At 42.1% G+C, this 26,436-nt stretch overlaps 2 long non-coding RNA genes across 2 annotated transcripts in view; one reads left to right on the top strand and one right to left on the bottom strand.

Annotated features, from left to right (window-relative positions):
- LOC134476105 (uncharacterized) overlaps window positions 1–14,016 on the top strand; it is a 25,770-nt gene extending 11,754 nt beyond the window's left edge. The window contains exon 3 of the long non-coding RNA XR_010047593.1: window positions 12,623–14,016. This is a non-coding gene — a long non-coding RNA (uncharacterized LOC134476105). The remainder of the gene's footprint in view (window positions 1–12,622) is intronic.
- LOC134476104 (uncharacterized) lies at window positions 243–26,436 on the bottom strand. The gene is made up of 4 exons (XR_010047592.1): window positions 15,996–26,436; window positions 4,401–4,470; window positions 3,049–3,139; window positions 243–2,515 (listed from the first exon to the last, which is right to left on the bottom strand). It is a non-coding gene; the product is annotated as an uncharacterized LOC134476104 (long non-coding RNA).

Below are 26,436 nucleotides of genomic sequence, written 5' to 3'. Positions count from 1 at the left end.
CAGTATTCTGGGAGACAGAGGCAGGAGGATGGCATGTTTGAGCCCAGTCAGGGCAACTTAATATCTTAGCAGGATCCTGTCTCAAAAATTTAAAAAGGGGTGAGAATGTAACTCAGTGAAAATGCCTTAGGTTCAATCCACAGTATCCCCCCAAAAAAGAAAGGAAGAAAGGAGATTTGCTAATAGTTAATTGTCTTACTTTTCTCACTGCTGAAACAAGATACTCAATACCCAAACTTAAAGGGGAAAAGGTTTATTTAGCTCACAGTTTGTAGAGATTTCAGTCTATAGTCGAATGGCTCAAACGCAGGGTGGCATGGCAGAGGAGAAGCAGTTCTTGCAGGAGAAAAGGTAGCAAAGCAACAAGGAAGACTTTAACAGTGTTTTTCTGTTCCTCTCATGTCGTATCTGGAGTGTAAGTAATACTCATACCCTTAGACCTAGTGCTCTTGAGCCCAACATTGCACCACATCAATTCCAGTATTACACACTCTAGATCCAACCACCTCTGAAAGGTCCCCACCTGTGACCACATGAGATTTTGGTGGGACATCTAGTCACAAGCCATAACACTAACTCATGTTAAAGGACGTTTAATCATAACCTGAGTATCAGGCAGAGTCTAATCAGAACTATAGAAACCACTACAAACATAGATAACAAGGAATTGGCTATACAGGTGACAGAGACTCACAGAAGCTTAGTGACAACAGGAAGTCCTTCCCAGTCTTGGGCTGAAGAAACAGAAAGCAATGGGAGCTGCAAGCAAGGCAGTCTTTCTGGCAGCAGCTTGAGCCAGGCCACTACTCTTTGAGGTACCACCTGAGGAATAGAGGCTTACAGTAGACACCTGGCCTGTCCCTCTCTCCTGTCTGCCAGTTCTTCTCATTGGCTGAGCCCAGATGGCAACTACTTGACCCACAAGCTTGGAAAACCTGTTTGCAGAGGTCAGATCCATGTGATACAGAGCAAGTTGGTAAAGAATGCACCTGAAAGCAAACAGAACCATGACAGGTACAACAGATGCATTATCATGTACATTGCCTTGGTTAAATATATTCTAAGGAATTGTGCAAAACATAAATGCTTATATGTGTGTGCACACTTCTGAAGCTTTGAATGTACTCAGATAAAATGAGCCATAAACTATTGCTAATATAGCTAGCAATTTAATGATATTCTCTGTTTTTAAAACAGGAAATATGTCAACCAACTACATTTGGACATGATAACTATTTCTCTCTTTTCAGTTTATCTCCAACCTAAGATAAGAAATGCGCAGTCCAAGATGCCCAGCTCCCATTCCCATACCTGCATAAATTCTATGCCACACTCATACACAATTCATCATACACTTCATGGCTTTTAAAACCAACATCTATGTTTAATGCTTCTTAGATATTTTCACGAGCATATAAAAAAGTAATGTTTTGAAACCTAGGCTTCACAAGTAATGAAGAACTCTTTTCTAGTTCTTCTTTTATCAAAGCTAATGGTGGAAGTGCCAAGCTGGCTGTTGCTCCTCACTAATTTCCGCCTGGCTGACAGCAAAATAAAACATGTGGAGTAGACAGCGCCGTCTTTCAGAGACTCTGAAGTCTAAGGGCACGTGGGGGAAGGCTGAAGGCTGGCCCCTTCAGATGTGAGCAGTAAGCCACAAAAGGAAGCCCCGTGGCCAGTCTGAGGGCAGTGGGCACCTTCTGCTGGGCTGTGGAGCGGCCAACTAAGCCCAACTGGGCCCTGACTCATTTCCTAGCTTCCCGAGTGTCTCACTGTACCTCTCTTCTTGCTCAGGAAGACTTTAAGCCCAAAGGAAAGAAACAAAACAAACAAACAAACAAAAAACCACACGAAGCTGTAGTTGCGTTGCCTTTTTTTGCCCTAACCTTTTTCTGCAATGGAATAATAACTTGGATGAATGAGAAGGAGCTGTACAATTTGTTCTAAATAATAATAACAAATAAATAATAATAAATTGGGGAAAAGGGAACTAAGCAGTAAGAGAATAAATTAAAGTGGAAGGTGCTAATGAGGAAGCTTCCTGGCCAAGGTTAACTTTAATTTCAGTGAGCAAAGTTCACTGTCCTGAGCGTGGGCTAATTACAGAGCACATTAAGTAGCTAGATGCCCAGGCCAGGTAAAGAGACTCACTGGGGTAAGAATTGGATTTCTGTATTTTTTAAAGGGCCCCTGTAATTCCTGTGTGAAACCAGTTTGGATAATCTCTGAGCCTCACTTTGGGCACAGCATGGCCAAAGGTTGACAATGGTTTTAGAGAGAAGTGGTTGGTTTTACTACTAGGAAATCACCACACTGTTCAGAGCATGAGCCCAATGGGGAGGGCTTCCAGGACATTATTTTGCCTCCCTAAGCCAGAAACTGGCCCTACACCTCTTTTAGGAGTCTCTGAGCAGAGGTTCTGGGTAGTGGTGGGGGGCAATCCTGTTCCCCAGGAGTCCTTGGGGATATCCATGGAGGCACTTTCAGTTGCCACAGCGATTTGGTGGGTGAGAACCTGAAAGGAAACCAAACTGTTAGGATGGATGAGGGAGGGATGAACGGAAGCTAACATGGGAACCTATTGTGTGTTAGACACTAAGATAGGATGGCCACAAATTATAGTAGTTGGTACAAAAGCTATGACAACATGCAGAGATTTCTTGTCCACAAAGGAACTTTTGTCTTCTGGCCTTTACAAATGGAGGCTGGAGCCTCAGTCTCTGTTGGCTGGTGACTTTAGGGAGGCTCAGACTGCCACAGAGAAACGGACCAGTATCCTGAGCAACCTCAGTGGAGCTAGAACAGGCAGAAACCATCACTTTTGGAGTAAACAAATATCCACAAAAATCTTTGCTTCAAATATGAGATGGCCTAAGATTACCATAAAGGGATCATCTCAAGGTACTTATATGGCTCTTACTCATGATAGTGGGTTTCAGTGACATAGTCTGTTGTTTAAATTACACAAATGCAGTCACAATTCACGTCTAAGATTCTCAAACTTTTCCAACTAACAGGAGAGGGAAGAAAACTTGGGGTGAAACATACCACCTATTTGATCTCCTTTGCTTAGTCTTTCTCCATACCTCCCATCTCCTGGCTTGCCCCATTCCTGGGAGAAGTCCTGTAGCTCAGTCACCTGAAGGGGATTCACATTTTAGTTTCGTGTCATCACCTAGTTTCCAAGGGCTCTTGCTTGTGTCTGCTACTTTATAATCCCCACCACACTGGCTTTTGTCACCTAACACCATGCACAGGGGTCCTCAAATGATGCTGCTGTCCTGCTCCCTTGAATGGAAAATTCCCAGGATTTGGAGGCAATCACAAGATGAGACAGGAGTTTGGCCTGACTTCTGGAATTTTTGTTGCTGGTAATTGCCCATGTTTTTCAGAGTAGAGATTACCATGCACCTCTGATACCTTTTCTGTTGCTCCTCTTCACTTCCTTGCCTTAGACTTCTTTGTATTCACGCAACTGCAAGGCTAGTGATCTCCTAGATCAATCCTGATGATACAGAATGCCATTCCTAAAGTGCAGGAGGCTGATGGAATGCAGCATTGTCTCTGATGTTATTGACTGTCATACACACATACACTTGCATATATTTGTTCTCAATGGTAATGAAACATGGTTTCATATATATACAAGAAGGCTCCTCTGCTTTTATTCAATTTTCTTCCCTTCCACTCCCACATTAAAGGTATTCTCTGTCTTCCTGAGCTAAAGGCCTTCTCTGTGCTCTTGTCCATATTTTTCTTTCTCCTTCTGGAATCATTGTTTTTGTCACCACCTTCAGTCTCTTATTTTCTTCCCACAGCTGGTACATGGATGCAGATCTTTCATTTTCTTTTGTTTCAGACAGACTTCTGCATGAGTGCTTGTGCTCACCCCATAGTCTCCCCCCCGGAACCCCTGCAATCTGCATTAGAGTCACCATAGCTATGGTTTCAGGGAAAGCTGCCTTTTGCTACTTTATAATCTCCACCACACTGGCTTTCATCACCCACTGGCTTCTTCTTAAAATTTTTTTTTTATTTGCTGAATACTTTAGATTTTCCAGAGTTTTCAAATGGATTAAAAAATATAGACAATAGTATAGTAAACGTAATTATTTAATCTGTTCTTTGCTGAATTGTTATCCAATAAATTACAGAAACCTAACATTTCACTTTGAAATAATTCAGTATGGGGGCTGGGGATTTAGCTCAGTGGCATAAGCGCCTGCCTTGCAAGCAGGCAGTTGTGAGTTCGATCCCTGGTAACGATAAAAAGGAAAAAGACAAAAAAAAAAAAAAAAAATTCAGTATGCATTGCTGAGTCCCAGCGTAGTACTATTGGGAGATGAACATTTTAAGAGATTTAGTAGCTGGGCATGATGGTGAGCAACTGTAATGCATACCTGGAGGTTGAGACAGGAGGACCATCACAAATTTGAGACCAGTCATAGACCAGAGCTACATAGCAAGAACCTGTCTCAAACACACACAGAGAGAGAGAGAGAGAGAGAGAGAGAGAGAGAGAGAGAGAGAGAGAGAAAGAGAGAGAGAGACTTAGTAAGTAATTAGGGAAGTGCCCTCAAAGGTGATCCCACCCCTTCCTCTGGCTCTCTTTGCTTCTTGGCCACCATGAGGTGAGCAGTTTGCTCCACTATGTAATCCCCATCAAGTGTGCTATCTTACTCCTGACCCAAAAGTAACTGGACCAACCAATCAAAGACTTGAATCTGCAAAACTATGAACCAAAATAAAATTTTCTTATTTTCTTCCTTACAAGTTGATTATCTTGGGATTTATCACAGTAACAATGTTGACTAAATATTTCTTATATTCAGCCCACATTGTTCTATTTTTCATTTTTATTTGAATGTTTCTTATGTTCTAAGAAAGAAAGTTAAAGTTTAGCGAAAAGTTAAAAAGATAAAGACTTTGCTTTAAAGACATATGAGGCATTCAAGTGAATTCTATCAATATTGAATACTTACTGTATTGAAAACTATCTGTATATAGACAAATAAGAAGCATCATAAAAGCAGGCCAGTGAATAGGAGAAAATACTTGCAAATAATATTTTTGCAAGAGGACTTGTGTCTAACATACAAAACTCTCTTATAACTGAATAATAATTTCAGGAAATGGACATACCTCCATTGAGCTGCTCCGACAAAAGTTTAGGAGCCATGGGCAACCACTTTTCCTTCTTAAAGGGTACCCAATTCATCAAAATCTGTATCAGTCCTATTTTCAAAATGCACTTAAATCTGACCACTTCTTACTCTATCCATAGCTTATTTCTTTGCCTTAGGCAACTATCTTCTCTTCCTTAGATTCCCAAAGTAGCCTCCTTCCTGGTTTTTTTGAATCTATTCTACTTTACCTATGATATATTCTCCACATAGGAGCATGGTGGTTCTCTAAAAATTTAAAGCAGATCATATTGTTCTTTAGCACAAATCTCCAAACTTCCCATCACACTCAAAATCACTCCAAAGTTCTAACCATGACTTCAAAAGCTCAAGTGATCTGGATCTGGTGCTACCTCCAATCTTTCTCTGCTGATTCAAATTTGGCCTTGCTGGCTCCCTTATATTTCTTGAACTTACCAGTGTGCTCTTCCATACGATCTTTGCATCTACTGACCTCTGCCTGCAGTACTGATTCACCTGAGATTTCACTGGCTCACACTCTTGCTTCACGCAGGCCTCTACTCAAATGTCACAACCTCAGGAAGGTTTAAAATCCCCTCCTGCAACTAACTGATCCTTTATTTTATTTTACTTTATGTAATGGGGATTGCACATGTTAGTCAAGTACTCTACCAATAAGCACATCCCTAGCTCTCAATCATTTATTTTGCTTTGGTTTCATTTACAGTGTTTGAATTATCTTAAATTATAGCATGAATTTGTTGCTTGTTTCTTAAATGTCTCCACCACTAAAATGCCAGCTCTATATGGGCAGAGACCACACTTTTGTTTACTACTTGTTTACTGATGTATTTCTAATGCTGTGTCATTCTTAGCACATTATAAACACTCAGTGAATATTGTTCAGGTGATAAATGTGTTGATGGTATCATAATTTATCATCTGAAAGCAAGCACTGGGTTTATGTCACTTACTAAGTAATCTGTCTTGGGCAGATCATCTACTCTCTCCAGGTGTTTCCAGTTTTCTCACCTGTAAAACTCAGTAGAACTCGTGAGTTTTACTCACGAGTTTTATTTCACTCACAATGAATAATGTGAGGATGGGAAATAAGAGATGAAGAAGCATGAAATAAGGTGCACAAGATGAAAAGAAAGCACCTGTCTTTATACGTTATTTGGCTGAAGATAAAGGGGATCCTTGCTATGGGTTGAATGTCCCCTCCAAAATTCATGATGAAATGTATTTGCCACATTTATTTGCAACAGTACTGGGAGGTGAACCTTGTACCAGATGATTAGGCCATGGATGGATTAGTGCCGTTATCCTACTAGTGGCTTTGGGGTAAAAGTGAGTTCTCTGTGACCCCTATAAGCTGGTTTGCTCTTCCATCATGACACAACATAGCCTCAAGGCCCTTGACAGATGTCACTATGCTTTTGGATGTCCCAGGCTCAAGAACCACAAGTGAAATAAACTTCTATTGTTTATAACGTGCCTAGATCATATGGTTTGAAACTCATGTGTCCCCAGACCTATATGCCTTAAAGGATTGATCCCCAGAGAGATGTTATTGAGAAGTAGTGAAACTTTCAAGAGGGGCTTATTGAGAGATATTCAGGTTATTGAGGGGATGCTCTAAGAGGACTGTGGATCCCTAACACCCTCTTCCTCTTTCTCTCTTTTGGATTCTGGCTAGGAGGTGAGCTGCCTTGCCACAGGCCCTACTCCTACTGATAACGGACAAGAACAGTGAGCCCAAACAAATCTTTTCTCTTTATAAATTGATTATCTCAGGTATTTGTTATAGTAATAGAAATCTAACAAACTCAGACTCTGATATTGCATTACTGCAGCAGAAAGCAGGCTAAGGCAACCATCTAATATGCTCTCCTGAAACCATAATTTATTGATTGACAAAATCATGCTAGAGACTATGGAAGGAAATGAATCAGTTTCAGAACAGTCGATTCACGGAGCTGGATTTAGACGTGAACCAGAATGCTCAGGCTTAGTGGTACTGCTTTCTAATTCAAGTCAGTGTACTGCTGTGTGCTGTGACCAATGGCAGGGTTGGAAGGGGTGACTCAAAATGACCTTAGTTTTTATCTAATCCAGTCTTGTGACCAGACTACAGGCAACACCTCGTCTGGGGTAATAATTTCCTTTGCAGCTCTCTGCTAAGAGACCCAAAGGCATGGTAGACTAGTGCAGCCATGAGGCATTCAGTGTGGTCTGGCATGGAAAGATCTTTAGCACATATTGTAGAGTGAACAATTCAGGTTGTAGATAAAATGTACAGTACCAACACACGGCAGCGATACTTCACTGTACTCATATACAGGGTTCTACCTACATGCACATAAGCACAGAGAAAAAGTTCGCAGGGATGGAAAACATCAGTTATACTGCAGTGGAGAGTAACTGAAACTGAAAGTGAGCACTAACGGGCACTTGACTTTTACCTATAATCTTTGATTACAAAGAAATTGTGTCACTTATGTAATTAAAATTAACTTTAAAACCACCTGAGCAAGATGATTCTAGAACATATCGCACTTAAGACATAATGGGGAAATTTACTTCCTCTGGCTAGTGGTTCCTCAAGATTGTCATCTACTGTTAAGTGGCTGTTTAGAAATGGCAGGGGGCACTTTTTAGTTGGCACAAAGATTCTGGGGATATTGTCACTTGATCCACAGGAATGGAGGATCTCCTGTCATGAGCAAAAGTGCTACACCACACTGCAGTGCCCAGCCCAAAGGCCTATAGTGGCCTTCGTGAGAAACTGCACACAAACTCACAGTGCCTAAAAATTAATCTTTTTCTTTTCATCGATACCAGGGATCAAACTCACAACTGCCTGCTTGCAAGGCAGGTGCTTATGCCGCTGAGCTAAATCCCCAGCCCTTACAAATTAACCTTTGACCCACAAGTCAGAATTGTTTTTTTGTCTTTGGTTTGAACTATTGAAGTACCCAACTCATGTTCTACATGAACACAGAACGTGCTAAATGATATCATTTATGGACAGAAGAAACATACTGAGAGCTAGACCAGTTGGTCTTGAGGGAAGTTACTGGGTTTCAAGAGGGTTATTGGCTTGGGTTGATGTCTCCTGTGAGGCATATGTGGACATTTCTGAGGGCCTTTACACTCCACTGAGATTTCAGACAAATGTGCCATTGGCCAGCTGTCACACAAGACAGAGAGGCTTCATGGAAAGGGAGGAGGGTCCCTTCTGCCACGGACAGTGAGTGTCACACAGGAGTCTCCTACAGGCTACCGTCTCTTAGGAAGCAGCTCCCAGGAGTTATGAGACAATATAAGGTGATAAGATTGAAAGAGATCAACGGGATCAACATATGACAGAACACTACCAACAGCAGATTTTCCTCTGGGGAGGTGACCAGAGAAGGCGAGCTGGGCCCTTGGAGGAGAAGGGCAGTTGTGCTTCTGGTAGCAATGGTTCCAGCTGTGAGAGTCAGACACTTGTCAGTCTCACCTTGCCCTGCCTCCAGCATCGTGCTAACAAAAGAGCAGATGTGGCCCAGATCTCAGGGAATATCATGCTCCTGCACAGGGAGGAATTATCCTTGGTAAGTCTCATACTTCATATTTTGTTTATCTTACTCAGCCTTTCAGCTGTGTCTCAGGCCAGGATTTTACGTGCATTCAGGGAAGCTGATTTCATTTGTTTCTGATATGTAAGACTAGAGTCTACTGGTAGATGACTGGCATGGGGTTTCAAGCATTATTGTTGCTTAAAAATTCTTGTAGGGCAATTACTCTATATCTGGCATAGGTCTAAGCATTACAGATATTATATCTTTTAATGCTCACAACAATCCATATAATGCAGTTGAAGACTACTTTATCTGTAGTTTGTGCAGTGGGATCCTGAGGTTGATTCTCTAATCAAGGCCCCCAGAGAAGCACCTGTCTAGTGCCCTGCACCTTGGCCCCACATTGGACTGGAGGACACAATGGTGGCTGTGGTAGTGGCAGAAATGCAGATTTATGCTTTCTCAGAGCGACTGATTCAGAACCTGACCTCTCCAAGGGATTTCTCCTGGACAGTCATATTCAAGTACCAAGGATTTCAAGTAGTTTTTCATTTTTGGAGAGATGATCTGAATGATTAGCTTTCCCTATCTACCTCATTTTGCAAAATCAAGTGGTGATTTATTTTTATGCACCATTTTCCCTCCTCATTTATAGTTCACTTCTCAAGTAGAGGAACCAAAGACAGCAGGGTTAGGATTAGCCAGTTACCTATGTATCATTCAAGCAGGAGGCAGTGTAAGCAGGGTTGGAATCAATGGTAATTGGGAAGCAGCTGAGGGCCTAGGAAACCCAAGACATTCTGTCACCTGAAAGAGTACATTATCCCCTTGTGGGGTATTTTAGTACCCCAAGGGAGGTGGACAGATAACTACAGTGTTCTTTATGGTGGCATCTGTCTCATCCTATGTATGCCTAACTGACTACAGTTTAATCGTTTATCATTAGCAGAAAGAAAAGGAAGGAAAGAAGGAAAGAAGGAAGGAAGGTGGGAGGGAAAGAGGGAAGGAGAGAAGGAAGAAAGAAATGGATTACTGTCCAGGGCATCCTCCTGCATTCCCACAAAGAGGTGCCTGAGAGGGCGCCTCTCTTCCTCTGGGGCACTCGGTTGCCATGGAACTCTTTAGCATGTGATTCCTCCTAGTTGAGAAACGACCTAATGTTTAAAGATTTATCTTAAATCATGGTTCTGAATATGAACTGACCACATTGCCCGATTTTCAGCCAAAAAACACAGTCTGTTCTGGTGCTGGGAAAAGTGGCTGTGAGAGACTGACTGACTGAGAGGTGCATCCCGTGGGTAATTTAAAGCATTTCTGGAAGACACTTAGATTTTATGCATCTCATCATACGTGCTGACTGCTCGTTGTGTAAAATATAACTGTATTGTGTACGAGGCCTCATATGTTCTGGCTTCTTCTGTTGTTAAAGCTGAGGAGCTGGCCAACCAGACTCTTAGTAGTCAGTGCCACAAAGGCCGCAGCATGGTGGGGGAGAAACTGCACTGTCACTCTAGAAAGAAGCAGGAACTTTACACATGTTGGTGGAACCTGACTGTGACATATCCACTGCAGCATCACTGTGCTTCCAGATGTGTGAACAAACCCTGCACCCTGAGTCAGGCTGCAGGGTAGGAGGTCTCGGTGACTTTGGGTACCTTTCCCTCCCCACACTGCCCTGGTCTTGGGGCTCCAGCCCTGTTGGTGCTCCTGACCCCATGATGCCTCCTCTGTCTTAATGAGTGGGTAAGGAGTAGACAAAGCAGCAGACAAAGCAGCAGGGGCCAAACTCAGTCAACTACAGGGTTTCCCACACACAAATGTAATCTGTAATTAGATGACAGCAGGCTCTGGAGCCAGGGGGTCCTGTTGACTCTATGCTGGTAGCCACCTCAGACACAGAGACAGATTCCAAGCAGTGACAGGTGAAGAGAAGCAGGAATCAGGTAGCCTGAGCCAGAAGCTCTCATGGGAATGACTTCCCTGGTGAGATTTCCTGGGCCTGGCAGCACCTATCTTGCTGTGCTGGGCCCTCTTGGTTTATGCCTACACACTGACTCTATCCCCTTTAATGGAGCTAGCCAGTATGATTCTGTGTTTTTCAACCAAACAAAGCTTTATTGGAGCAAATGGTGTGAGACCTGAGCTTTCCCCTATGCTTGAAGTCCTTGGAGGTCTGCTAAGCCTGGTACGAAGGAGATAGGACTCTGTTTTAAAATTTACTGCCAACCTTCAATCACTTGGGGCCTTACATGCAAACACCTAAAATTTAGATGGTATGGGCAGGATCATTGTCTAGGAAATTCCTTTCCTTGATGCTATGTAAAATGCTTTCTTTGGCCCCATTATTTCCTTTTCTGATGGTTTCTATGTGCTACAGGTCCAGTTGCTAATGACAGGAAAAAATTTCTTGTACTGTTGTTCATATTAGACAAGGCAATAATAATATTAGTATCCAATAGTTTTCAAATTTTTAGCACACAATTTAAAAAAATTAAATTGGTAATTCTTAAAATCTCACCATGGAAAAGACATAAGATACATTAATCTCTCAGTTTTTTCCCATCCCCACCCAAGCACCTGCAAGGCCCTCTCTAGAAGTCTAGAGTTCTAGGAACAAGGATTTAAGGCACTGCTCAGGGCGGCAAATCTGTCATCCTTATCGAGAGTAAATAGCACAGAGCACCTGTAGTATATTATAGTCTGTCCCAAGCTCTGGAAATATGGCAAAGGGTAAAATACACCCCCAATATAAGAGAGTGGCAGCCAGATAAGATGTGAACAACCATCAGCCTGAGCACAAGCCAAGTGAAAAGGGGCCTAAGTACAAAGAGGGCTCTGGGCTCTAGGATGGGAGGAGTGGCAGAGGTAGAGTAGTTGGGGAGGGTGGCACAGAGGAGATGGGACTTGAGCAGGCTTTCAATGGGTTTATGCAAGAGGAAGAAGTGAAATCTGCAAAGAGAGGAGGACTGCCCCACAACAGAGAAGAAAAAAGCAGGGTGCAGATGTCCACAGTGTACTCAGGGTCTGGTGAGCTGGGAGTCAGGTATAGTAGCAAGGCATTCCAAAGGGGAGATGGGAAGGAGCTGGGATCTGAATGACAGGCGAGGAAAGTCTAACGTGTTTCAGAGACAGTTGAGAACCCTGCATGAGTCAGCGTAGGGGGGAAATCTCATTATGAGGGAAAAGAAAAGCAAGATAAGAGCAAAATTGAGATGCCAAACTGCTCAGATGCAGTGTCTGACACGGACTTGCGGGAAACCTTGGTGACACATGGCGCTGAGGCTGACCCTCTCCCTGGTAGGGTCATATGCCTTCCTGACTGCTGAAGGCAGGCGCCATCATCTTCCATTTACCCGTCAGGCTTCAAGAAGAATGTGACTCATCTGAAGTCACCCAGCAGAGGACTGCCAGGACCCTGACTCATGGCCTTCCGAGAAGAGCCTGCTCCAAGCAGGAGCAGGGATGCAAGATCCCCAGACACTCTGGTGACAGCAGCTTCCCGGCCAGCTCAGGGCCCTGGCCCTTTCTCCTTCTGTCCACATCTGTGGGAGGGAAATCTGGGACATATCCCACTGCCTCCCCTGTGCAGCTGTGGCTACAGCCAACTGTGACAGACACACTTGCAACCCAGGGATGTTAAAGAATGGCTTTATGTTCAAACCTCTCCTGAAGCCATCAAAACTAACAAGTATGTGAACCTGTACAAATATAGTCACTCTGGAAGCCAGCGTGAGACTCAGTGCTTAACCTCACTGACAGGCAGGGGCTGTATTCAGCCTTCCCTGGAAGGAGCCATGCTGCCAACTTCTGGGGGAAGGGGTATAGGACATTTATTCCTGATGGTGATGGCTTTGGGCTAACTATCCGTCATTTCTGCTCTTTCTTTCTGTGTCCTTCTTACATAACCAACAGCCTGACTTTGTCCAGTCGTTACCAGAAATGAAGAAGATTCTCCATTTGCAAGCCTAAACAAGGTCTTCTCCTGGTCACATGGGACTCTCACCTGGTGATGTAAGCCATCTGGCTTCACAAGGAACACATTCATCTCTGTTACCATTACTTGGATGTACTCACCAACACAAAAGCAAATGACCCATCAGATTTGAGGTTATGCACATATATATGATGGAGCTGGAGTGGCAGCTGTTTCTTATGGGTGAAAGTTAAAAAAGATGCTGCCCCTGAGAAGGACTGCTATAAAGACAGTGTTCCACATATGTTTATCCTCCTGTCTCTGTCTCTCTGTCTCTGTCTCTGTCTCTCTGTCTCTGTCTCTGTCTCTCTCTCCTACCTCCCTTTCCCCCTCTTTTCTCTTCAGCACTTTGGAAGGCTGAAGCAGGGGGATTACAAGTTCAAACCCAGCCCAGGCAATTAAGGGAAATTCTGTCTCACAAGGGCAGGATGAGCTGGGGATGCAACTCATCTTGCCTTTTAACAGGAAGAAAACCTCCATCCAGCTCTATTTGCTATCCTCAGACCCTCTTAAGAACATGCAGACCTGTCGACCATGGCATCTTGACTCTAAAAAGAACTTGCATGAGATTTAACATTTCTAAGTGTACCTAAGTATACACATCTCAGGACACTACAACACAAGATTGGACAATGCTGTGTTGCATTTCCTTCAGGCAGGGAGGTCCCCTTTAAAACAAGCCTGAAAGGTGCCTTGTCTAGTGCCTGCCTGGCAAAGCCCTCCTGCCTTATCCATTTGCTGGCTGCTATGTGAAGGGTGCCCTAATCACCAAGCCAGGAAAAGAGACCCCCCCACCCCCACCTCTACCCAGGAGGGAGGAAATAGAAAAGAAGTATTCAGAAACAGTATTGATGCAAGGTTCTTTTCATTGTATAATGTGGATCAATAAAATCTGCAAATAGCATTTGTTCCTATAAACCAGGTCTCTCGTTATAAAAAGGCAACAGGAGAGCCGCATTGCTGTACAGAGGAGTTAGGCACAGAATTTCATACAGAGATTGTGGAAAAGAGGATTGTTCTTTCAAGACAGACAAATTCCAACAAGAATAACTGTCATGGGTTAGGCAACAGCGCTTTTACCTTAGAACAATATGTTTTTATGATTTAGTAAAAAATAATTCCACCCTAATAAGAATCTGCTCCTGCTTCAGGTCCCTCCAGAGGCTGCGCCACCACTCACAATCAGCCCTGCCTCTCTGCTGGGTGGGGAGGAGCAGGGGGAACACACATATCTTATTTTTCTCTCTCCTTTCCTCCTTATTGTCTGGACTTTGAAGTCCGATGTCATGTAAACATTAACTTGCTTCTTAAATAAAGCCCCCGAGAGCAAACTGTAACCTGAACATGTGATTTGCCCACCACTTTCGCATGTGCTCTAAGGCTTCTCATTTCTGTGTCACTGTGTGTCTGTCTCATAGAATTAGTCGGGAAATACTCATTTTTCTTATTTAAGTGTTTTCCAAAGAATGCCTTTTAAAGATGGTTTTAGGTGCTGCTACTCACCAGGTTCTTTTGAATGTTTAAATCTAGCGGTTTTTGATTTAAAGCAAAAAGCAGGTTACACAGCAGTACAAGTGGTAAAATACAGGGTAGAACTTATCACTGGCTGCAGTTGGGACCCAAGGAAGGCTGGCACACGTGTCCATCAGGTGACACTAATTACATATGTGAAACCCTAGTCATCTAACTTTAGGAACCACTTGCAGCAGCTGAGATTATGCGCTTACACATTTTGTTAGTCCCAGGCCACTGTCTACGCACATCACCAGCAGCTGTTGGTTGACTGGTTTTAAATAGTTGGACTGATCACAATAGGCTAGCTAAGTTGCCTGGCAAACACTTCAGCTTACCAGACCACACGCTACATTAACACAATCTTTGCATAGCTGAAGACAAAGGGAAGGTCTCCTGAATTTGCTTTGAAGATTTTTAAGATTTTTCCCCTTGGCTACATTTTATTTTCCCGCATACTATGGGTGCAAACATACAGCGAATTTTCCTAATATGTACAGCTTGAATGTATGTTGCTATTTGGGTTGTTGAAGAAAATGTCCCTTAGTCTTAGGATTTTTTTTTTTTTTTTTTTTTTTTGTCTTTTTGAGATAGGGTCTCACTATGCAGTTCAGGCTGACCTTGGGTTCACTTTGTAGCCCAAGTTGGTCTTGAACTTGCAACAATCTGCGGACCTCAGCCTCCTGAGTGCTGAAATTACAGGAGTGCACCACCATGCCTGGCCTAGTCTTAAGAATTTAACTACATAAAAATGATGTCTTAATCAAGCCCCAGCTGTATCTATTGTGCTGTGTGTTCTTCTGAGATGTACATGTTGTTCAGAAGTGGCTTGCTGGACCTGAGTTGTGCAGCTCTATGATCACAAATAAATGAAAACTGATCCTGAAAAAAATACTAGTTCTTTAATCATTTTCTCCTGCACTGAGATGTTTTTCTTCTACACGTGATTAAATATTTGTGAACGTTTGCTGAATTACTCCGTGGTTAATCTTTCTCAACAGCAGGAAGCTTAGATATTTGTAAATTTCCTCTAAGCACCATTTCTGATTAGTTGACCTTTTCTAAATATCAAACAGGCCAGTTGCAGTCAATTCTATAACCTCCACAATCAACTTGCATTTATCCATAAAACGTATTTGTTGACTGAAAGTAAAATTCTTGATTGTTTTAATTTGCTTTTGAGAATTGTCATAAATACAGAATAAATGGATATAAAGCTTAACAAAGTTCTGAATATATATATTTTGGTACTGGCAATCGAACTCAGAGCCTCATGCTTGCCAGGCAGGAGCTGTGCCACTGAGCTAAATCCCTGGCCCCTTGCATTTATCTTGAAATATGATCACCACTGTTTATATGTCAACTATTATTTTTTCCTTGTAAATACACTCCTCATTTTGCAAAGCGACTTAAATTGCTTCATTGATTTTAAACATCAGTGATAACACATTAACTTTGAAAACACGACCATTTCATCACATTTGTGAATAACACAGTAACATTCTTCCCATTCACACTCATTCTCCTATCATTTTGTCTGTCTGTCTCCCTTCTTCCCTCCTTTCTTTCCTTCCTTCATCAAACATTTACTGAGCATTAACATGTCAGGCACTGTGCTAAATGGTGGGAAATCAATGACAGGTAAACTCTTCCTCTCCATGAAACTTAGTCTGTTGATTTAAAATCTTTTTGTCTTGTCTGTTCCAAAGGATATTGGGAGAAAATGCATTGAAGGAATTCAAGGACAGGAAAGCTAACACAAACAGTTCTACTGAGTTGAAGGAAAAGTTTATCACCAACCTTTAGCAGTTGCAGAGTAATCTTCTTTTGGGGCTCTGGCTATATCTTCTTTTCTCCAAAAACTGGCTTTGGGACGGGAATTCTTCTTCTAGCATAAATAACCTTGGATGGAAGTGTCTGGACAGAAACAAGTTGGATAAGACTCAGGGCAGCAGGAGAAACTTCCTAGAAAACTCAAGTGCCCACACTCAACTGGTGTGGCTGCCTGAGGCCCCAGCTTGAGAGCTCCTGTAGAAAACCACAAATGCACAGGAAATTGGGGAAAATCAGATAAAGGCAAACCATTAAATGACATCTACAGAAGGGAAACAGTTAAGAATTAACCCATATTAATTTAAGGCTACAGGAGTGAGTGGTGCAACGGTTTAGTTAATGAGAAGCTAACTTCCAAAGCCAAGCAGGCCATTTGAGGCTATGACTAATGGCTTTCAGGGCCATCGAGGAGCAGGTGGCTGGACAAAGAGATCTATCACAAAAAGAAGGGCAAACCACTGTGGGAACTAGGAATGTGTGCTATAATACTGTTATGGATTTGTTTGTGTCTCCATCTATCCATGCATACATCTAGTCATATATATATATATATATATATTTATTTATTTATTTCCTGGTCTGTTCATCAAAAGCTTGTTGGGTACCACTGTTCTTCATGATAGCATTGAAAATGCAGCAGTGAGCTGCCTTCATGGAGCTTAGCATGTCAAACAATCAACTGGAATGATGATAAGGATTCTAAAAAAAAAAAAACAAAAAACAAGAGCAATGTTTAAATTTGGGTCCGATGGATTTGGATTTTTGTTTCTTTGGAATACTGGGGCCCAGTGAATCTTCCAAAGGAGCTTACTTTATTTACCCTCTATCTAGTCTATAAGACACTGTAAGCATCCACATTTTAGGCTCAGGTTCATCTAAGATCTTCAGTCCTGGCCCAAACAAACAGTATGAGGCCCTTGGCTATGTGCACTTGCCTAGCAAACAACTTTTTGAGTTCTTTATTTCCTTGTTGGTTTTTGACCTATAAAAACTGAGTTCACGCTGCTGGATTTCCTTGAGCCCATTGTTCAATCTCTGTGACCCCATTCAAAATCCCTAAGTGAGCACAGAGAAATGGATGGCATTTATAAGGCTGTGGTAGTCCATTTAGAGTGCCTGGAGCATACAGTTCATTGACAGAGGTGAACAAACCCAAACATGAGAGTGGTTAAACATCTGAGGCCCAGGTCAGGAGGGCCGGCTGACAGACATCATAATCTGTAGGAAACATGTTGCTTCAAGTAGACTCTGCAAAGATGATTCATATTGATTAATTATTTGGGGATAATTTAGTGGTGAGAGTAAGGGGTCTCTTTGTAAATGAATTCAGGAAAAGGGCCATTCGTTAAGACAAAAGAGCAGGGTTTAGGATGAATAACCATTCAATGAAGGGTGATTTTCTTTGAAGAATCTAAAAGAGCTGAGTAGAAAGACATTACACACAGACCGGCAGATGACTGTTCTGGTCCATTTGGAACAATTGTCTCATGGAAAATACACATGGTATCATAATTTCATTCATTTATTTTTCTGTTTTTTGTTTATTTTGAGTACATATGGTGGTCTAGATACTACTGAAGATACATTAACAGGTAAAATATAATCTCTTTCCTCTTGGAATCCATGGTCTAATGAGAAATGCAGGCTTATAAACAACTAATTGAAAAAGTCAAATTCAGTATCTCTGACATGAGGGCCATCAGAGCAAGATAAATCCAGTGCTTCTCAGGAAAGTAAGAAAAAGCACATCTCAGAAAGTGTCTCCTCGCTGAATTCTACAGAGTAAGAGTCCTTCCAAAGTGGAGTTTGTCTCTACTTATTTCTTAATAGAAAAATATGCTAGGGGTAGTCTACCATGAATATATTGGCCTTCTGGGAAAATACAACTCTCATTGTTAGCCAGTGAAATCCAGTTAAATTTGAATTAGTATGGGAATCATTTCCTGGGGCTTGACCTGGAAGAGTTTTGAATCCACAAAGCCAAGGACTAAATCCTCCAGCTGAATTAGAAGACACGGTGCTGGGCATGGTAGCACATACCTGTAATCCCAGTTCTCTGGGAGGGTGAAGCAGGAAGATTGCAAATTCGAGCCCAACCTGGGAAACTAAATATTTTTAGGAAAATTCTGTCTCAAAGAATAAAAAAGGCCTGGGGATATAGATCAACACAAAGGCCAATGGTTCAATCTTCAGTGCAAAACAAAAAACAAAAAACAAAAACAGAAAACTGGGAGACCCAATCTGAGTCATAGTCATATACTTCAATTTTTCCAAAATTACCGTTGGCAACTAGTTTAATACAGAACTTTCAGGGTAGTGTAAGACCATGGTCTTATTTGAACAAAGTAAAAACCGGCATGAGAGTACAGGGGAACACTTTTCTGTTTTGAAAGGAGGCCCTTCAAAGTAGTTCCCATTGACAGTTAACTGGAGGGTTTAAATTTGTATTTTCCTCGGGCACTAAGCCTTCAACCTGCAGCCCCTGCATGAGTTTGCTGGAACTGTCCTAAGAAAACCGTACGCTGGGTGACTTTCACAACAAAAATTTATTTTCTCACATTTCTGGAGCCTAGAAGTCCAAGATGAAGGTGTTGGTTTCTTCTGAGGCTTTTTTGGGGGGCTTAAGGATGGCTACCTTCTTGCTCCTTCATATGGTCTTTTTTCCCCGTGCATCCTCAGCCTTAGCGGATCTCTCATGTGCCAAATTTCCCCTTCTAATAAGGAGCCAGTGATATTTAGCATCTATAAGGATGCCCCCATTTTAAATTAATCATTGTTTTGAAGGCCCAACTTTCCAAATGCAGTAATGTTCTGAAATATTGAGTTGGACTTCAACATATGAATCTTGGAGAGATACAACTCAGCCCCCGCAGATTCTTGCAGTCTGGTTGCTCTGTGCTTCACTGTGTGGGAAACTATGAACCACAGAGAAAGCCAGTGACCATATGGTATCTGTTTCCTAAATGAAGAAGGTCCACTTGAAGTCAAGAGCAAAGTGGAAGAGGCTTCGAACATGGCCCCCATTGTGTATGCCTGCACTCTACTGCAGAGATGGCCTCCTTTCATGCTTTTCTAGAATTTGGGAAGACTCCCTAAGTTTCCAGAGGGAAAGAAGTTCCTACTAAAGACAGTGTAACTACTGATTTGGACCTTAGGATCACACAGGAAAAGTACCAATCACTAGGAAATGAGATTTCAGACTAACGAGTCCTTAAAGGTCTCAGGCTGCTTTTCAGAAGCAAATTACTATGTAATAACAGGCTAAGACATGAGGAAGTCCAAGAACCCTCTCTGCAAGGCCTGGTACTTTGAAAATGACTGTTTCCTGTTAGCTAACAAACCTCATTCTTTTCTACCGTCCTTGCTCAATTTTAATAGGTCTTGTTTGCCGGGGGCCTTAGGTCAATTCCCTTTTATATTTGTAATCTCTGCCAGTCCCATCCCTTGCCTTCCCCTCCCTCGCATCAACCTTTTTCAGTTGTTTGTAATCCATTTCATTTGTTTTTATTTCTCCCAATTCCTCCAAGTGATTCTTTGCTTCTCTCCTCACCCTCAACCAATCCCAGTCCTTCCAAGTCTCTGGGCTTCACGTATCCTCTCTTTACACACCACTTCTTCAGGATCTCCGGTTTCCCAGTACCTTATCCCTCTTCCCCAGCTCCCCGACCATCTCACAGGGGATACACACTTCTTAATGTTGATAAATACGGCCGTATTTCCAACCACAAACACTATGCTAATTTATCTCTATACCAACTCTGAATTCATGGACGGGATGATCTCAGATACACCTTAACCAGCCTTATTACTTTCATTATCTGATAATATGCTTTGTGAAAATAAATATCTTATTGGCTATTGCTAATATTGAAAATCTTTTCATATTCTTATGGTCAATTATATTCCTGATTTTGTGACTTCCGTTTATATCCTTTGTCTAGGTTTTGATTTAGATATTGATTAGCCTTTTTTCTTGTAAAAATCTTACGACTATTTTCTCCCAACAGACTATTCGTTAAAATGTTGTCATGTAGACATAGGGTATATTGAGCAACTAAAATTTTGCAGAAATCTTAAAAAACCATGAAGACAATTCCATTCAGTACGAAAGGTTGTAAATTTTGTATATGAGAAACAAAAATGGTAGATCGACTAATTAGTAAGAAATGGGCCTGCTTCTTTTACCACTGTATCTGTGTGAAATATCTCATGGTTTGACTACATTGTCTAGTTTTATTTCAGCTTTACCTCATATTTATATTTTCCTTTTTAATCATACAGATAATGGTTTTTGTTTTGTTTGCTGTGTGTAATTAGGAAATGATCGCAGGGCCTTCACACTGCAGTGTATCCCCCAGCCTTTTTTCTTTGTTTTTTGAGATAAGATCTGGCTAAGTAGCCAAATTGCCTAGGCTGAGTTTGAAATTACAATCTCCTGCCCTTCTGCCTGCCACGATTTTGGGATCACAGGTGTGATCTGCACACCCTGCTCTGCAATGTTTTATTGTGGAAAATTTGCAGACAGTTGTAGATTGCCTGCTCAATAGTCATTCCCCTTCTTCCTTGTTTGTCAAGCCCAGATTTTGTTCATATATATACTTAAGCTTGTTAATTGGATTCCTTAATTCCTTAACATTACTACTTTATTAATATTCAGAAAATTACACGATCAGAAAGTGAAAGAAAAACCAGCTAACACTGTTTTCATTGCCCCAGGCTCTTCACACTGCGGACAGTCTCCTCAGTCAACCATGGTGCAGTCGGGTTGCATCAGCACTGGTTGTGCAGTGTCATTTAGGAGGCACTAAGCCATGTTCCTACAAAAGGGTCTAAAGGGAATTCGGAGTGTAGCTGCTTGCAGGATGTCACTAGACATCAGTACTTATGAGGCTTTAGGTGAAAGAATCTGGCAGGTGAAGTGATGCATGGCAGATGCTGACATCCTGCCTGACCCTAGGGGAGAGGAAGAGAGGGACTAAATCAGATGCAGAGTTGCATGTGTGTATGTGCATGTGTGTGTGCATGCGTGCACATGTGGCTTTGTCTAATTTGAGCTAGGAACATTCTGATGCAGTGAAATTATGTGTGTGTGACTAGAGCTGGAGCCTCTGAGGTTACATGTTAAATGTCCCAAATATAGTATGCAGCAGAGACAGATTCAGAGAACCATAACATGCACACATGATTTGTTAAAGCCAAATAATGCATACTCAAGCCCAGTGTGCCGATGGACAAGGTTTTCGTTGTTGCTGTTTTTTGTTTTCTTGCAAATTTCTTTTAACTGTTTGGCATAATTCGATATAACTGGATTGTTATGTTCTTCATTCCAATCTGGTTTGATATATTTAAAGGTATATGGAGAACACTGGTCTCACAAACGTATTGTTTTCAACAGCAGTATTTTAACAAACTTTTCATGTAATTGTGGGTATTTTTCTTTGATATTACATTGAAATTCAACAAATGGTTGCTTCTTAAAGATCAGTAGCAATGTAGAATCAAGAACTACACCAGTGACATTTTTGTATTCTACTACATTAAGAAATCTACTGAACTATCTTGCAATTGAAATAGTTTTTATGTATGTATCTTTTTTTAAATTTGCAAATGAATGGGTAAGTGTCATGTTTTTAAAAGATGTCCAGATAGTCTTTGATATTTCTTCCTTTAGGAAGTGGAGCTTAGGGGCTGGAGATTTAGCTCAGAGGCATAAGCACCTGCCTTGCAAGTGTGCGGTCGTGAGTTCGATCCCTGGTACCGATAAAAAAGAAAAAAAGACAAAAAAAAAAAAAAAAAAAAAAAAAAGAAGAAGTAGAGTTTAGGGCTGGAGATTAAGTTTAGCAGCATAACTGCCTGCTTCGCCTAATTCCCCTCTCCTTGACTGTGGGCTGTACAGAGTAACTTGTTTCTAAAAAACAGAAATGTGAGGAATGACAGACACCTGGGGGTTGATCATAACAGACACTGAGGAGTCTATCTTGCTCCTTTCTTAGATCACATACTTTGAAGGAAACTAGCCTTCATACTATGAAGACACTTAAAGCCCTGTAGAAAGGTCCATATGGCAAGAAATGGAAGCCTTCTGTTAAAAGGCAACAAGCAAAGGAGGCTGTCTTAGTTACTATTCTCTCATTGTGGAGATGAAATATCTAACACCCAAAATATCCAACATCCAAAGTTAAAAGGGGAAAGGTTTATTTACCTTCAATTTGTAGAGGTTTCAGTAAATAATCACCTGGGTCCAAGGCAGAAGGGCCTCAGTTCATGGCAGTGGAAGACAACAAAAACCAAGTGAGAGCACGAAGGAGGAAACAAGTTTCTTTTTGCTCCTTTTATCTTATCCAGTCTACTCAGATTAGAGTGGTGCCAATCCAATCAGTGGACTGATCCAAAATCACTCACCCTTAATCCTGGCATTGCACCACAAATCAGTCACAAACTAGGTTCAGTTGGCTCCAAAAAAACTCCATCTAAAAAGTGTATGAGGCTTTGGAGGGACATCTGGGCACAAACCATAACAGAGGCCTCCTGCCAACAGCCCTGTAAGTCAGCCATCTTGGGGGCAGATTTTCTAGTGCCGGTGAAGCTGTCACAGAACCGCAATCTAGTAAACATCTTGACTGTATCTGCCTGAGAAACTTACTCAGCACCACTTACATAAATACTCTCAAATTCTTGAAGCACAGACACTGTCAGATCATAAATGTTTGTTGTTTTAAATCACTATGTCTGGGGCTAATTTCTTATGCAACAAAGGATATTTAATATACTGAACTATGCAGATCTTCTAAATCTTGGCACATTTTATTATTAATATTTTAAAAATCACAGCCTACAAAACTCATTAGAAAAAAGTTTAAGTATTGGAAATCTGCCGAGCACAGGGTGGAAGATACATCTTTTTAAATTTTAGCTTTTTCTCAAAAACACAAATGTTCTTATTGGCATTAAAGACGTTCAGTTGTTTCCCTTTAAGTGATGAACTTATTTTATTTTCCACCAATACCCGCATCCAAGGAAATACACTGTTTGCTGTTCAAGCAAAAGAAGTGTTTTCTAGAAAACCGTCTAGTTCAGCTAGCCACTCTGAACAACCACGTAATTGCTTTTCCTCAAGACACAGAATGCTATGTGGAGCATTTGCTTTGGGAATACTTCCCATTTTGTCACACACAATATTAAACACCGTGTACTCTGGGGCTGGGGATTTAGCTCAGCGGCATATGCTCCTGCCTTGCAAGCAGGGAGTCGTGAGTTCGATCCCCGGTACCGATAAAAAGGAAAAAGACAAAAAACAAACAAACAAACAAAAAACACCATGTACTCAAGGCTCAAAAATACAGAAAAATGAATACTCCTTAGAGCTTCATTAAGAATATTAAGTGAAATTGGCTTCTCTACCCCTACTCTACCCCTTCTCTACTGCCATACACCAGTGAAAAAATACAGTAACTGCAAGCATAGTTTACTGCCACTGCCCAGATTCATTTGTACCAACAGTTTCAGTTATGCCTACAATTTTAAATGCAAACGTCAATATAGTATAAAATGCAAAAAAAAAAAAAAATTAGTATTATAGTGAAAATAGTTTTGACCTTGTAGATACACAAAGAGGGTCTCAGGCACTGCAGAAGTCCACCTAGGGACCCAGGAATAGAGCAACACAGGGAAAGTGCCAGGTACCTTTGTGAAATCTCAAAGAATACATTACCAGTGGTTTTAACACCCTACGGAATGTTAGGGGAGTGTGCAATTTATTTAAAATGTTTACAACGAAACTAAATTGCTATGGATTGCATAAACAAATACAGTTCTGAAAAATGTGATCTTTATCTTCTTGCTTTGTGACACATACACAGCCCTTCCTTTGCAGATAGTGAGTGAAAACAGGTCTCTTTCCCTCTCACTCCTTACCCCTGTACCTCAACTCTTCCTTTGGGCCCAGTAACTTTCAGGCCCTCACGTGTCCTGAAGCTTCTCCTTTGTACTTTCCACTTTTCTTTTTCTCCAAAAGCTTCACGCTGCCACCAACTGTTTTTATTTTTATTTTGGCCAGGTTCTCTGGGTGCCTTTGGGGAAAGCTGGCAATAGATCCTGAGGCTTAGATAGGCTGGAGTCTAAGGGATGTGACTGGGAGTAGGTCTGAGGAAGGAGTCTTCGGCCCTCCCAAATTCCACGATATGAACTGGATCAGCAGGGACCACGAGGAAGTTATCTTCTTGGGAATAAAGGCAGCAGGCCAAGATCTACAGATGTTCACCCTCCCAGCCACTGTTCACACCTGTCCTCCAATACCTGCATTCTCGTCTGCTGCGGTCAGCGCCAGAAGTAGCAAAAGAGCTGTGGGATCCACGGGTGGGATCCAGTGGCTTACACTGTGGGGACAAGGTCGTCTCTTTTTCAAGAAAACAGCCAGAGCAAGGCTGGAAAAAAGGCAGCTACTGGCCTTTACCGCATAAAGATGCCCGAGGGTGAGTGGGGCGAATACACCCAACACCAACAACGCCGCAGCGGGAAGAAACGCTAGGCTGAGACAGGCCTCGACGCCCACGCGGCAGAGAACCGCGACTCAGGACAGCGAAGATCCTGAAGGGTTGCATCAGACACCTTGCAGACACTCCATTTCTCTAACTCACTAACGACCCCTGGAGGTCGTTCCTCACCGCCAGAAACGCTCCACGCCACCAGATACGCTCCACCTCTCGCTTTCCAAAACACCGCAGTTCCGGGTCGGAGTTTTCGCGAAGCTTTCTGGGAAATGGAGTCCTTTTCTAGAGTATTCTGGGAGTTGTAGTTCCAACTGTTTCCTGTGCGCACGCGCATTTCGATGTATGTGTCTGCTAAGGCTCTGCGGTTTGGCACTAAAGCGTGAGCCATTGTACCTGGCTTGCTTCATCTTACAACGGAGTGGGACGTGACAGGCTTTTGTCCGTTTGCAGCCTGACTATTACGGAAGCAACAGATAATCTCCGCGGAAGCAAGAGATAATCTCCGCGGCAGGGACGTGGGGATAGTTCATAAATCCCAGAGGACTTGGCCTTGGAGTCAAATCCTTGGGGTGTAGAATAGGCCAGACTGAAGGGTGCCGCGTCCACGACCCAAAGACCCACATGAGCAGGGCTCAGATCTCAATAAGCAAAACCACAACCTTGAAAGAGCTCCCAAAGAGTAACACTGAGATGGGTGGTACCCCAGACAGTGGAAAGCCGCGCGGTTCATTGCAGGAGAGGTTCTCTGTAACCCCAGTTTCATTTTGCCGCCACCACTGCGGCTGCTGCTCAGAGGGGCTGCAGGGTGGTGACACTGAGGACCCAGCAAGTACACTAGTCTGGGGAGAAGTGATGAGAGCCCACATGGATATTAGCACCGTGAACTGAGTGGATCATGGATTAGGAAGAGGAAGAAATTTAGAATTCTCAGATTTTTGGTGTGCACAGTAGAAGGCCTGCAAATATTCTTACCTAGTGACATTCTTACTTATAATCATCTCAATTCCATATGGATGAGCACACGTGCAAATCCAGTCATAGGCCATTCAGGTGTGGCTATTCATGCACATACCTACACAGCTCACAGATATACCTACACTTGTGCTATAGCTTGAATGTGTCCCCCAAAGTTCATGTACTGGAAGCTTTATTACTAATGCAAAAGTGTTGAGAATAGATACCTAATAAGAAATGATTAGGTCAAGAGGGCTCTAGACTCATGAATAGATTAATATGATTACTCAGGAATGGGTTAGTTATCTCCCTATTTGTAAGGTTTGGCCCCTCTTGCTGTCTTGATGCTATGGTGCAACAAGAAGGTCCTCACTAGATATAGCCTTTCAGTCTTGGACTTTTTGCCCATGGAACTCTGAACAAATAAATTTCTTCCCTTTATAAATCACTAGCCTCTGGTATTCTGATATAGTATCATGAAACAGACTAAGACACTTTGTGAACACACTGGCATGTAAATATAAACAGGCACGTAGCCATTTATGATCACACATAGGCCCTACCATAAACAAAGGCCCTGATAAATGTATCATCTCGGCTTAAAGGTTCTCTGCTATCTTGGCTAAGTGTGGCAACCCCATTGAATGAGCCAGGTTGATTTCTTAGGACAACTCTGTGGAAACTTCACATCTACTAGCCATCTTTTGCCTTTCATCTCTGACATATGGTAGTCCCTTTCTTGCTACACTGGACTGATGGGAAGGGGAAAGAAATGGGCTTGAAGAATTCAGACCAGGGCTTTATCTGGTATGTTTGTTGAGGTTCTTCCAGAGCAATAGTTCTGAACATAGTTTGTGTTCCTGTATTCCTCTGAGCCTGCAAAGACAATTGTGGCTCCTCTTCCTGCATTAACAAACATCTTTACATCCACACTGTTTTAACAGCAAAACTGAAACACATCTGTG

Source organism: Cavia porcellus, unplaced genomic scaffold, assembly GCF_034190915.1.
Source record: "Cavia porcellus strain 051 isolate PalLab524CR breed Dunkin Hartley unplaced genomic scaffold, mCavPor4.1 scaffold_5, whole genome shotgun sequence".
Taxonomy (NCBI): domain Eukaryota; kingdom Metazoa; phylum Chordata; class Mammalia; order Rodentia; family Caviidae; genus Cavia; species Cavia porcellus.
Note: the sequence above shows the minus strand (reverse complement) of the source record. Positions and strands in the feature narration are given on the sequence as shown.